The 12,346-nt window shown below is 30.6% G+C and overlaps 1 protein-coding gene across 1 annotated transcript in view; it reads right to left on the bottom strand.

Moving 5' to 3' along the window:
• The window catches only part of LOC127721772 (uncharacterized), a 36,911-nt gene extending 25,050 nt beyond the window's left edge, over positions 1–11,861 (bottom strand). The window contains exon 1 of the mRNA XM_052228563.1: positions 11,753–11,861. The gene's annotated coding sequence lies outside the window, so the exon portion shown is untranslated. The remainder of the gene's footprint in view (positions 1–11,752) is intronic.
• Positions 11,862–12,346: the final 485 nt, after the last annotated feature.

A 12,346-nucleotide genomic window follows, 5' to 3' on the forward strand; every position in this document is an offset into this window, starting at 1 on the left:
TTATCACACTTATGAGTGAAAACAGCCTTCCGAACGACTGTTTGCAACCAACCTGTATTTTGCTCCGTAGTCAGATATAATTATGTTTTAACACTTATACAAAAATAACTTTCAAAAGAGCTCACTGCAAGAATAATAGCATAAACTGCAGAGGCTTTCGGCTACTTTACTGAATCATCTTATGTTATTTGACGTTGTATCTTTGTTTCTATTTGTAGAATGTCAATTCACCTGGCTACCGATTATTGAAATTTGCTATTCCTTTTAACATTTAACATGTTTAAAATACCACCCCCCCCTCCAACCAAAAAGGAAAAAAAAATATCATTTTTGTTGTATTTTTTTAATGACGTGTTCAGCTCAGGTATCCATTAAACGTATTTAACTCTGGATTTGATTGTGTGCATTAAAAAAAACCACCGTGTAAACTCCTCATTGTTTATTCTTTAAATCTCCGTCATATAAATCAACAATGATGAATTAGACTTAATACTTGAAACCAGCATTAATTGAACAGCCATATAACTACGAGCGAGAAGAGCACGGACATGTACTACTGTGTATACTAAAGAAATAAATACGAATTTCTGCATTCTATTGTTCTTTCTGAGAATATATACTATATGTTTATTGTTACATATTTTTATTGCAAAACAAGGAAAATGAAATGATGTCGTCTTTTGAATCTATCAGGGGAATTGATATGAGCTGAAAACATTGAACATGTGTGTTGAAGCTAGAAATTACATTTCAAACAAAAATATAAAATGTGAACGAGTTAAAGCATATGAAAAGAACAAACAAACAAGTTAAATAATTTAATTTTGGATGTAACGCGTCTTCTGATTGGCTGACGTTGTTTTGTTTATCAGCTCATAGACATAATTTTTTCATGTGGCCGTGACGTCATCAACGTTTTTTCATGGTTTACTCCGGTTTAAAATGGAATTTAGAATTAAATTATAAGTAATGACTGTAATATTTTTTCTGTCTATTCGAAATAACATAAAAAATGTTGTGCACACTTTAAAATAACCCGCTACGCGGGTTATTCAGTGTACACCACATTTTTGATGTTATTTCTTCATAGACAGAAAAAATATTACAGTCATTACTTAAATAAATTTTAATCTCCTTCTACTTTAAATGATTGCTAGCTCAACGTTTTCATGATTAACATTGATATATTTTAACTGTATTTCACAACTGATTGCTTATTTTTCAGCCGTAATAGAAACACGATAAAAGAAGAATCCCACTTATACAGTATTGATACATTTTAGATGAAAATTTTCTTTGGAATACTGGTGACAGATCTTTACCAGCTTCAGACCTTGTCTCGATCATGTTGACCCTTAACACCGATGCATTTGATGATGCTTTTGTTTGTGTCGGTAATAATATCTTCTAAATCGATTATCAAGTTTGCAAGTTATGTTATCAAATTAGTTAGTGATGCTCAACAATATGATGATAAGGTCATTTAGTGATTTTCACTTTTTAATTTTATATTTGCTGGGTGCTATATAAACTCAACATAGAAACCAGGATTACAATTTTGTACGCGAGATGCACGTTTCGTCTGAACAAGACTCACCAGTGATGACGCTCACTGTGCGATATTTATTGGAATTATTGATGGTTAATCCTGAATTGGTTAATCGTTAATGATATTAAGTTCACTATCGATTACTCGGTGACGTATTCAAATGATTCGGTGCTGCTAACCTGAATTACCAAAATCATCTCGGTCAAGTTTTCTTATGGGAGTATGAACATAAGTATTTTTGTTTTTGTAATTTCTAAACTTACAAACGTCAAATTTAAGAAATATGTGTATAAATCATGTCATTGGAGAAGTATTAACTAAGTGGCTTATATAACCAACGTGGACAGACCTTACCAACGGCAGTATCCACCCAGGGCTAGAAAATGGAAATAAAAACACATACATTTTGTTACTCGTTCATTACTTTTTCAGAATACTTATTGACTGTAATTTAGGTGCAAACTAAAAAAAAATATTGTGGTTTCAAAGCGATCAAATGATGGTCAGCACTTCTATGTTGACATGTACTGTCATTGAAATTGTCATAAACTAAAGGACTTGCACGTTTGATGATTGTTATCAACTAATTCATTAAGCAGTTTACTGGTTTTTCTTTTGGTTTACTGGAGGCCAATTTAGGTCTCAGTATTTCATGTTTTCTGATTCAAAGTACTTATTATTTTGTATTCAGTTACATTGCAAATACCATTTCTGTCTCACAACCTTTTTAATGAAATCCTCTGGTGTATAGGAAAGTAAAAATGAGTATACTTCTTTCGTCTGCGTTAACCAATTTGACTTTACCACATTGTCGTTTATTAAAGTTCAATTCAAAAGCATATATTCCACCGAGATATATTTAGCAATAACTACATGATAGTAACTTCCGATTGACGTTATTTTAAAGGTTTTTTTTTACAATATCCGTTTTCTTCCCACTGTTAAGTTCATTAAGATTAAACATTCAGATTGAATAATTATTTGCAACATGTACAATAATGTCGTTTTATTTAAATTAAACAAGAGAAAACATATTCTACCATTCATATAACAGCAGGAGTTACCAATTGCGATACCAAAGAATGTTTTTTAGATTTGAAAGTATTAATTTGTTTTATTTGTAAATAGAGGAATAAGGATGAGTCATGTTATTATTTTTGTAAAAACATGATACACCTGTTAAAGATTTGTTGAATAATGTAGTCATTTACAATGCTGTTACAATGCAAACTGTGGATTCATTATTCGTTCGTTGGATACCAACTTTCGTGGATTTCGTGGGTACAGGTGAACCATGAGATTAAATGTTCAACGAATAACAAATGTCCTTAAGGCTTGTATGCAGACTTCGGCAAAACCAAGAATTTAGATATCCACGAACAAGCAAGTTTTCCTTACGAAAAATTGGTACCCACGAAAATAAATGAATTCTAGGTTAAACATAATTATTCCTCTCTTTACAAACAAAACAATACAGTACTGTTGCAGACAGAAATCTAAATGTAGCAAATCCTGATAACTTAATTTCAATCTAACACTATATATTATTATGTGTCGGGTATAAGTTAATAAGCTCCCAAATAACTAAATAACTGAGGTTAGTATACAAATTTCGATATTAAACACAGGTCCATATAATTTTTCAAACTGTAGACCATCCCGAGCCTACAAAACCTTCGGACAAATTTAAAGAGAAAACTATAATTTGACCACCAACATCAAATCCATAAAAGGCAAAATATAATGAGATAAAAAAAAACTGTTCGGGACAAACTGAATTATTTCAATGGGAATAATTAAAGCCTATTTTTTAAAATTAGTGCGTACGTGTAAAAAAGATGTGTTTAATTTATTTTTGTTGTTGAATTTCTGTCACATTGACGAATATCGATCACCCTATTTAATTTATATTTCAAATGTCTGAATTTCAGTTATGCATATATGAATATAAAGCGATATGGTGCATAGTGCAATGAGACAGCAACATAACGACAAACATAAAAAACAAATTAAATGAAGAGTTCAATATATAGTTTTCATCAATATAATAAATTGTAAATCGACAAGTCTAAATACTTTTTAAAACATTACAGAGACCATATCACATTTACCGTGACCACCAAAAGAAGGAATATGATAAAAATCCTTTTTTGGCCCCTAAAATTAATTACAACTCAGTGAATTTCGGCCGCTTTATGAAAGTTATAGTACTTAATGCAATCTAAGACACGTAAACTTTAGCCATTTTGATTATACATCTATCCTTCGATATGTTTCTATTTCACCTGCGTTGCTTATTGTTTATTACATGGGTAACATACAAAAATAGTCCATTAACAATTTTATACATTTGAAAAGTTACTTTACTCTATTGTTCGTTTTCGTTTTGTTGTTTTCTTACGAAATTTAGTTTTTTGTTCCAATCAGGAAAACAAGTCAAGAATTGTATGATATAAAAACTATCAATTATTTTATATTCCAATGAGATTTAGAATAATTTAGAGTTTAAGATGCTATTCAAAATTTGTAAATATACGTTTGTAGTTACTCGACGTTAAAATACCTGTCATAATACAATTAAAAGATTCCATGCAGATAAACAATTATGATCCGGTTGATTGAATTTTATTTTTGTAACTGGATCAGTGAAAGTAAGAATATTCTTATTTTTAAAGTAGGACGCGTGTTATATCAAATGTGGTATTTAGAACTGTTAGCAACGGCTATTAACTAAAGATAGCAATCTAGACAATAAATATTTCAGGAGGTCTTAAGCCAGAAAAATTTAATCTCAAAACTGCTATTTTCTGTAAATATCCATCCAAAAACAGTACACAATGTATTTCTGTTTCGTTATACCGGGAATGGTATAACTAAAGGTTAAGGTTATAAATATAGAGTCTGCAACTTTGCTGCTCTGACAATTGTGTTTAAATCCTGTTTTGTACATATAAATTATAGCTTTTTTATACAAATAATAAAGAACGGAATGTTCAAAATGGTTCTGTAGGGAAAAGGCTCATAAAGAAGATTTTTTTTTTTCGTTAAAAATATAACGAAAGAGAAGATAACTTAAGGCACATGCACCACAAGTTGTGTAAAATATGCATATTTCTGCAGCCTAAAGTACAGGGAACACAAATCACCGGGTGTCAACCAATCAAAATCGAAAATTGTTTTATACGGTTTAATCTTATCTTATAGAGTGTTGCATTCACTTATGTAATGATATCGTTTACGTTCATACATGAATGTGCTAGTAATCAAACTTAATAATATATGCGTGTTTTTCTTAATTCGCAAGTAAAATGTTACAAAATTATCATTACTTAATCACAATATTAAGAGAAGTAATTGTCATGTTTCCGTCTTATTAAGAGAATCTTATAAAGATTGAAACAAAAATCACAAAAATACTGAACTCCGATGAAAATTCAAAAAGGAATGTCTCTAATCAAATGGCAAAATCAAAAGCTCAAACACATCAAACGAATGGACAACAACTGTCATATTCCTGACTTGGTACCGGCTTTTCTTATGTTGAAAATGATGGATTGAACCTAGTTTTATAGCTAGCTAAACCTCTCACTTGTATGACAGTCGCATCAAATTTCATTATAGTGACAACGATGCGTGAACAAAACAAACAGACACAATACGTAAATATGTAAAAAATAGGGGTACAGCAGTCAACATTGTGTTATCATCTTAATCACTATAAAAACAAACAAATGTAACAAAGAAGCACAAAAAGGCATACATCAAATTTAACATCCTCATTTTGCTTTCTTTATTATACGATTTTTTTTTATCTATGTAAAATCCACCCATAAAATATTTCGTCCATACATTTTACTGAAAAAAAACCAGATATAGTTTAAAACAGTCAAAGTTATAATGATGATATCTAGTTATTAATATTTCGATAACAATATTACTAAAGGTTCATAAATTATAGCAGTATTATTTATCTAATATATGATATCTGTATCTGTAGTACACCTTACTTTAAAGTAATTTCTGAATTAATGTTTATTCAATGTGTGTGATATTTATTCCATTAAGAATCCAATTATTAACAAAATATTAAACTCAAAAGATAAGGCTTACTCAATTATTGGTAATTTTATATTTTCGAAATGGTCATTTTTTGTAACTTAATTGGAGTGACATGGTTATCTGTACTTGTTTATCTTCACTATAATTGTTAAAGCCATTCTTTAAATAATATTTCCCATAACATTTTGCTGATATCATATAAAAGTTTGTAAAACCTGCAAACACGTATTGATTATTCTTGGTCGGATTTAGATTTAAGAAATAATTCACGGAAGCCATAGATTTGTTAGAAATTTACACATGGCCTGGGCCATGATATTCGAATTTTGTCCTGAGAGTTAGCGAGGGATAAAAATAACGAATATCACGGTCCAGGCTATGTGTAAATTTACATCAAATCTATGGCTTCCATGAGTTATTTCGATCCTAATAGGACAAATACGGTCATTAAAAAACTGAAGCGAGGGTGGGTATGCCGTGTGTGTGGCTGTTCTATTTTACCCCCTGTTAGATAAATCTAAAAAAAATCTAATAAATCTGTTGCTTGCACGAATTATTTCTTAAATAATCTCTAAAAAATGTGTTTAATTCTTTTAATTCTCAAACACAACATTTGAAATTTTTAATTTACATTTTTTTCTCGTAAGCTACCGTCAAATTCACTGTTGACATTTTGTAACTAAGGAGCCGCCATGTTGACCTGCTGAAATCAGTAAATGCGCAAATAAAGAATAGGGAAAAAAAAAACCCAACACCTATCTCAAAACATAATTTTAATGCAATATTATCCAAATTTGGAGGGTTAACGCAGCGGAAAAAATTCAGCTTTGGCGTTTTCATTCGTATGACGTCATGTTTTGAAATGACGTTAATGCGCAAAAAACATAAATGGAATTTCGCGGAATTTTACTTTTTTTGATTTTGTTCATTTTTCCGAGCTTTAATGCATTAATTCTTTTTGTTATGCCTCAGAATAAGAATAAAGGTTCTGTAGGTTTTTTTTTCAATTGCAATTTTTAACACAGCGAAATCGGCATAGCGTTTGCACATAGGTTACGATACATGTAGATTTACGTGGGAGGTATATTTTAATAGCCATTATTATGTACATCTCGGAGTCTGCGCTTAGAATTGATATTTCAAGAATTTTATCATGGTGTTGTTTACAAAGCGAAAGAAGCACGTCATATTAGAATTACAATTTTGATATAGAAATGGAAATGGTGAAACTATAGTATTGTCCTAAATATGTCAAGTTTGAAAAACTTGCTTTTAAAAAAGTATAGCAAAAATACTGAACTCCAAGGCAAGTTCAAAAAGGGGAAGTCTTAAAAATTGATAAAATCAAACGCTATCAATCAACGGAACAAGTGAAAAACAACTGCCACATTCCTAACTTGGTACGGACATTTTCCGAAGAAAATGGTGGATTAAACTTGGTTTTATAGCTAGCTAAACCTCTCACTTGTTTATAGTTGTAACTACAAAGTTATCCGGTTGTAGCTTGAAGAAGGAAATTTCAGTAAACATATCGACACGAACATTGACGAATACATAAAGATTTTCTAATAAAGGTATATTGTGATATCATCACCACATCGATGAGATTTTGGGTTAAAAGGGTTATTTCATATAAATTGAACATAGCTGTACATCACTGCAAGAAAATCGAGCATTATTACTGCTCATTATGTACACTTAAGTCGTTATGAGAAACCATGAGCAGTATATATATACATTTATGATACTGTTAATAATTCATATAAATAGTATATTGCAGTTTTTCTTTGTTGATGATTTTTTTCTTTTTTAAACATTTTCAGTACGACTCGTTACCTAATATTTACAGTGACATCGACAGCTAATAGTAAAATTATTGCTTCTACTGTATTTAAAAACAGTTCTTCTAAATACTTCTGAAAATATTGAATATGAAATAATGCATACTCACATTTCCTGAACTAAAGTCTAATTTCTATATAATTAAAATAATTTCAGTCGATTGCAGGAAAATGTCGAAACAATATAAACGTTTTAATTTAAATATATTAACGACACAAATGTCAATTAGAGCTTTCAAAACCGAATTGGACATAGTTTTCACTTCCTGTGACAAAAGTGAACAATGCATGGTTTTTGATTTATCAATTTTGCTAAAAGTAATTTGATTATCTTGCTGCATCATTGACCTATATTCAATAATAATTTTCTATAAAAAGAAAAGGGAATAGAACATTTGTTTTAATTTAATAGCATATTAAAAAATCGAAATCCATATCAAAACTAGTTTGGGAACTTATCTCTAAATCATCATCATCTGAACAATTCGTAATCTACTGTTATGGTCCAAACTTCGTACGTGAACTTTCGAATGAGAGTGTAGAATGAACAATTTATTACAGAACTTCAAATCTCAAGATTTGTTGTAATTTTTCTTCCAATTTTTTAATGTTTATGTCAACCTCCATGTTTGTCGTGACTGCACATTGGCAGACGTGACGTTGTCTTTATAATGACGGAGTGCAAATTTTCGTCTATCTTGATGAAAATATCAAACTCGCCCAATAAACATTTCCCCTATTTAAATGCACATTATAAGAAACATGGCAGTAAGATGTAAGTTCCGGTATAAGTTTAAACAACATACGTTTCAGAGGGCACTTTTCGAATTAGTTCTGTGATTTCACGAGTTCGTATAAACAAGGACAGGATACATTAGTGAAGGATCATCAAAAGGAATGGACATACATGGCAATATTATCACCACATAATTTACTCAGTTAAGAAAAACCTGAGCAACTGAAAAATGTTTAAGGCACGACAGGACCTAGATACATAAACTTTTATTTGAATACATTTTATGTTTGAAAAGTTTCCTACATTATTAGTTCTATCTAAAGAAGTTCTAATATGCACCATAAATTGAAGTAAGCTATTATAAATTCGGAAATTATTTCTATAGTTCTAGAAAAAGTCTATACATTTTTTAACTTGGTTTCCTAATTCGAAGATAAAACGTTAGACGAATCCGACTGGACAATAAGAAATCTTAAAACTTCTTCAACTTTTTGAATCGGTCTACTTCAAAAAAGTTCAAGTAACCTTCAGTAATATTAATTTGCTCACTATTATAGACAACACTTTGTCCAAAAAGACAAAAAACAAAAAACATTAAAAACAGCTGAAGATTACAAAATCGGCTTTTAAATCATGCGTTCCGGAAGATCCTGCACCACTCGTACTCGAAATAAAATACAATGAGGGTTTATATAGTTCATGATTTCAATCAACTAACAATTCATAAAATCGTTCGACATATGTATTTCGTACATATATAACCTCTCTTTCATATATTAAATAAGATAATTAAGAGGAAGTTTTCCTGCCTCTATCAAACAATTTTGTAACTTTTAATAACCTATTATCAAATTAGGATTCAATTAATAAAAATATCATTTCCTTCGGTTTACTTTTCCTACCTGTTAATGTCAATTTTAAGTTACACCTTTCAGAATGAACCGTCGTATAATATATATGTTAGTTATTGTTATATACTTTCTAATATTGAATCAATATTAAAAGATTTTATCACTCTTATATAAATTTCGTTTAAATTGTCTTTAAAGCAAAGGTTTAATTACTATTGGACTACATTGTCCCTGTATATTTTAATTTTCCCCATCACACAGATCCGTATGATTTCATTACAGTTCATCTAGTTGAAATTAAAATTGGTATTAAGTGCGGTGCGTGTAAAATTGGATAGAATAGTTATTAATGTTCAACAGAAATTGCTAGTCATTATTCTTACGCTATTTCTGCCTTATATCTGAATACAAAACATGCTATGTATTAGTTCTTCTACTTGTATATAGTGCTAATCTGCCAATTGAGTGTATATGTGTAGGACTCTAAAGTGTGATGGTACTCTAAAGTGCGATGGTCACGCTAAAATGCGACGGTATACGCTAAAGTGCGATGGTGTCAAATGCTAAAGTGCGATGGTATTACACGCTAAAGTGCAATAGTATAACACGCTAAATTGAGATAGTATAGCACGCTAAAGTGCGATGATGTAACGAGAATGGGGTTCAGGTAATGGTTTCGTTTGTTGCTGTGTTCCTATTAGGGAAGATTTTCGTTTATTATTATGTTTATTAATCAAGCCGTTGTCTTTCTCTTTTGATTTGTTTTACACTGGTCATTGTTTGGCCCTATATAGCTTCCTATGCGGCGTAGATCAAGTCTCCACGTTAAAGGCCGTACAGTTATTAGTTGCATTTATCAATGACATTTGTTCTTGGGTGGATATTTGTCTTAATTTTTTTTATTTAAAGTACAATAGTTGTCAAAAGAGTGTAATGGTTACATTGCAGTAGCTAGTATATACTTTAGGAACCTGTCTCAAGCCAGCAACCTGTAATCCAGTGGAAGTCGTGTGTTGATGTATTTCATATTTGTTTTCCGTTTATTGTTTTTTATATAGTCAGGTTTTACACTGGTCGTTTTGTTGCCCTTTGGTCTTTATAGAATACTATGCGCTGTTAGCCAATGCTCCGCGTTAAAGGCATGCGGTAACCTATAGTTGCTTACAATAATGGCATTTGGTCTAGGATGGAGAGTTGTCTCATTAGCTCTGGTTGTTAGGTTACTGTCAAATGGTCATGCGTATGATCGTCCTGTATATATGCATGTGATATTTGCCACTGTACGTTCAACAAGCAAAAATTAATTTACATTACTTTAATTTATTAATTCATTTTACCGAACTACTGGAAAATATGATTTTCAAAATGTTTCATACACAGCGTCACTTTTACGGTAATCCGCTATATCAATTTTGTTGATTTCCACTGTTATCGGGAAAACGCACATTAGCTTATTGAGGCATCGGAATTTAGCGTGTTCCATTAAATAGCACAGACCATCGCACTTTAGCGTATCAAACCATCGCACTTTAGCGTAGACCATCGCACTTTAGCGTGACCATCGGGTTTAAGCGTCCCCATCGTACTTTACGAGTCCTACATATGTTTTGAAGAAGATGATCGATTAATATGAGGACATTTGTTGTCCTTTACTATGTTGGAGGGATTTTAATTTATTTTTATTTATACTGATGAATTGTTTTAAATGATTGTTATGGATCATAATGGTCGATTATGTATTGTGGAAATATTAAATGTACACAAAGTTGAAATTAATCAATATCAATACACAATGCGTGCGAATTTGTAAAACATGTACCGAATGCTTGAAACCATAGATACACTTTTGATATTAAGTAAAAACAGAAAATACATCATCGTCATTGCAAAAAACGTGATATTAACGGAATTCCTCTTAAACATGTTGAAGAGTAATTATAATTACCAGCTACTGCTTTAATACTGGCAACATGGAAGGGGAACAGCTTGTTATTACGACAAATGTATTGTTTTGGTATTATGTCACACAAATGATGAAAAAGTATATCAGACGACCACATAAACATGCAAGTTATATTAAACTTTTTTTAATATACTCAGTGGTTATAAAAATTATAAATATGAAAAACAGCACCCCACCAAATTGTTAAAATTGATAAAATAAGACACAATTACTTTACTTAAATATTTCAAATAAAAGAAATTTCCTCTGTCGAAAGTAGAAAAAGGTCTATTACTTTTCCTAAGTTGATATAAATGACATCGTGACAAAATACATAGAACAATCAACAAAGCATTATGCAATAACTGCAGATTAATTGTCTCTGATTTAACCACTTTTGATTCTCTTCGTTGATATAAATACCAGCGTGACCAAATTTCAAAAACATTATGCAATAACTGTGAATTAGGCAAACTGCATTTAAATCAGACGTTCCGGATGTTCCTGCACCATTACTGACACTCGATGGGTTGCAAATGTGCAAATCCGATTATACGCAGCAATCAGTTTTTTATTTAATTCGTGATTTTGATTAACCTAGAATTCATGATAATTTTCGACACATAGGTTTTATATAATTATATATAACTCTCTGTCATATTTAAATTTGATAATTATAATAATTTTGTCTTACTTTAAAAAATTTAAGTAATTTTCAAATACATGTAATTGAAATTACAATTTATCTAAAACATATGACTATTTTTGACTTACTTTTCTTACCTGTTGTCACTTTATCGTTTCATCCTTCAGACTGATAACCGTTCAATGATACAAATGTAATTAATTGTTAGATAATGTACAATGTATAACAAGCTTTTATCACTTTAATATCCTTTTGCGATCATGCAGGTATTATTAAAATGGTAAACTAACTGTAGGACGTTATTGTCTCTGATTTTTAATATTCCCTATCATAAATATCCGTACATACACGTTTAGATTCATTTAGTTTAAATTGATGTTGGTCTTTATTGACGATGCATTGAAATTTGAATAGAATTGTTATCAATTATCACCAGAAATTACTGATCACTATTCTTTCATTCATAACTTCACTTTAAAATCTACTTCTGCAATATAACTGATTATAAGGTATGCAATTTGATATTAATTCAACTTGCATCTACTACATGACTTGTCAATTGAGTGTAAAACACAACAATTTCTCTGTAAGCTTGTTTTCTCTCCTATGTTTGACGTCTTTTCTTTATACTGTTTTGGAGTTTAAAAACATGTATTTGACCCCCCAAAAATGCATGTTCTTTCCATTGTTTGAAGACATACAATATTGAATTGATAGATGAA

This window comes from Mytilus californianus, unplaced genomic scaffold, assembly GCF_021869535.1.
Source record: "Mytilus californianus isolate M0D057914Y unplaced genomic scaffold, xbMytCali1.0.p SCAF_12, whole genome shotgun sequence".
In the NCBI taxonomy this organism is placed as follows: domain Eukaryota; kingdom Metazoa; phylum Mollusca; class Bivalvia; order Mytilida; family Mytilidae; genus Mytilus; species Mytilus californianus.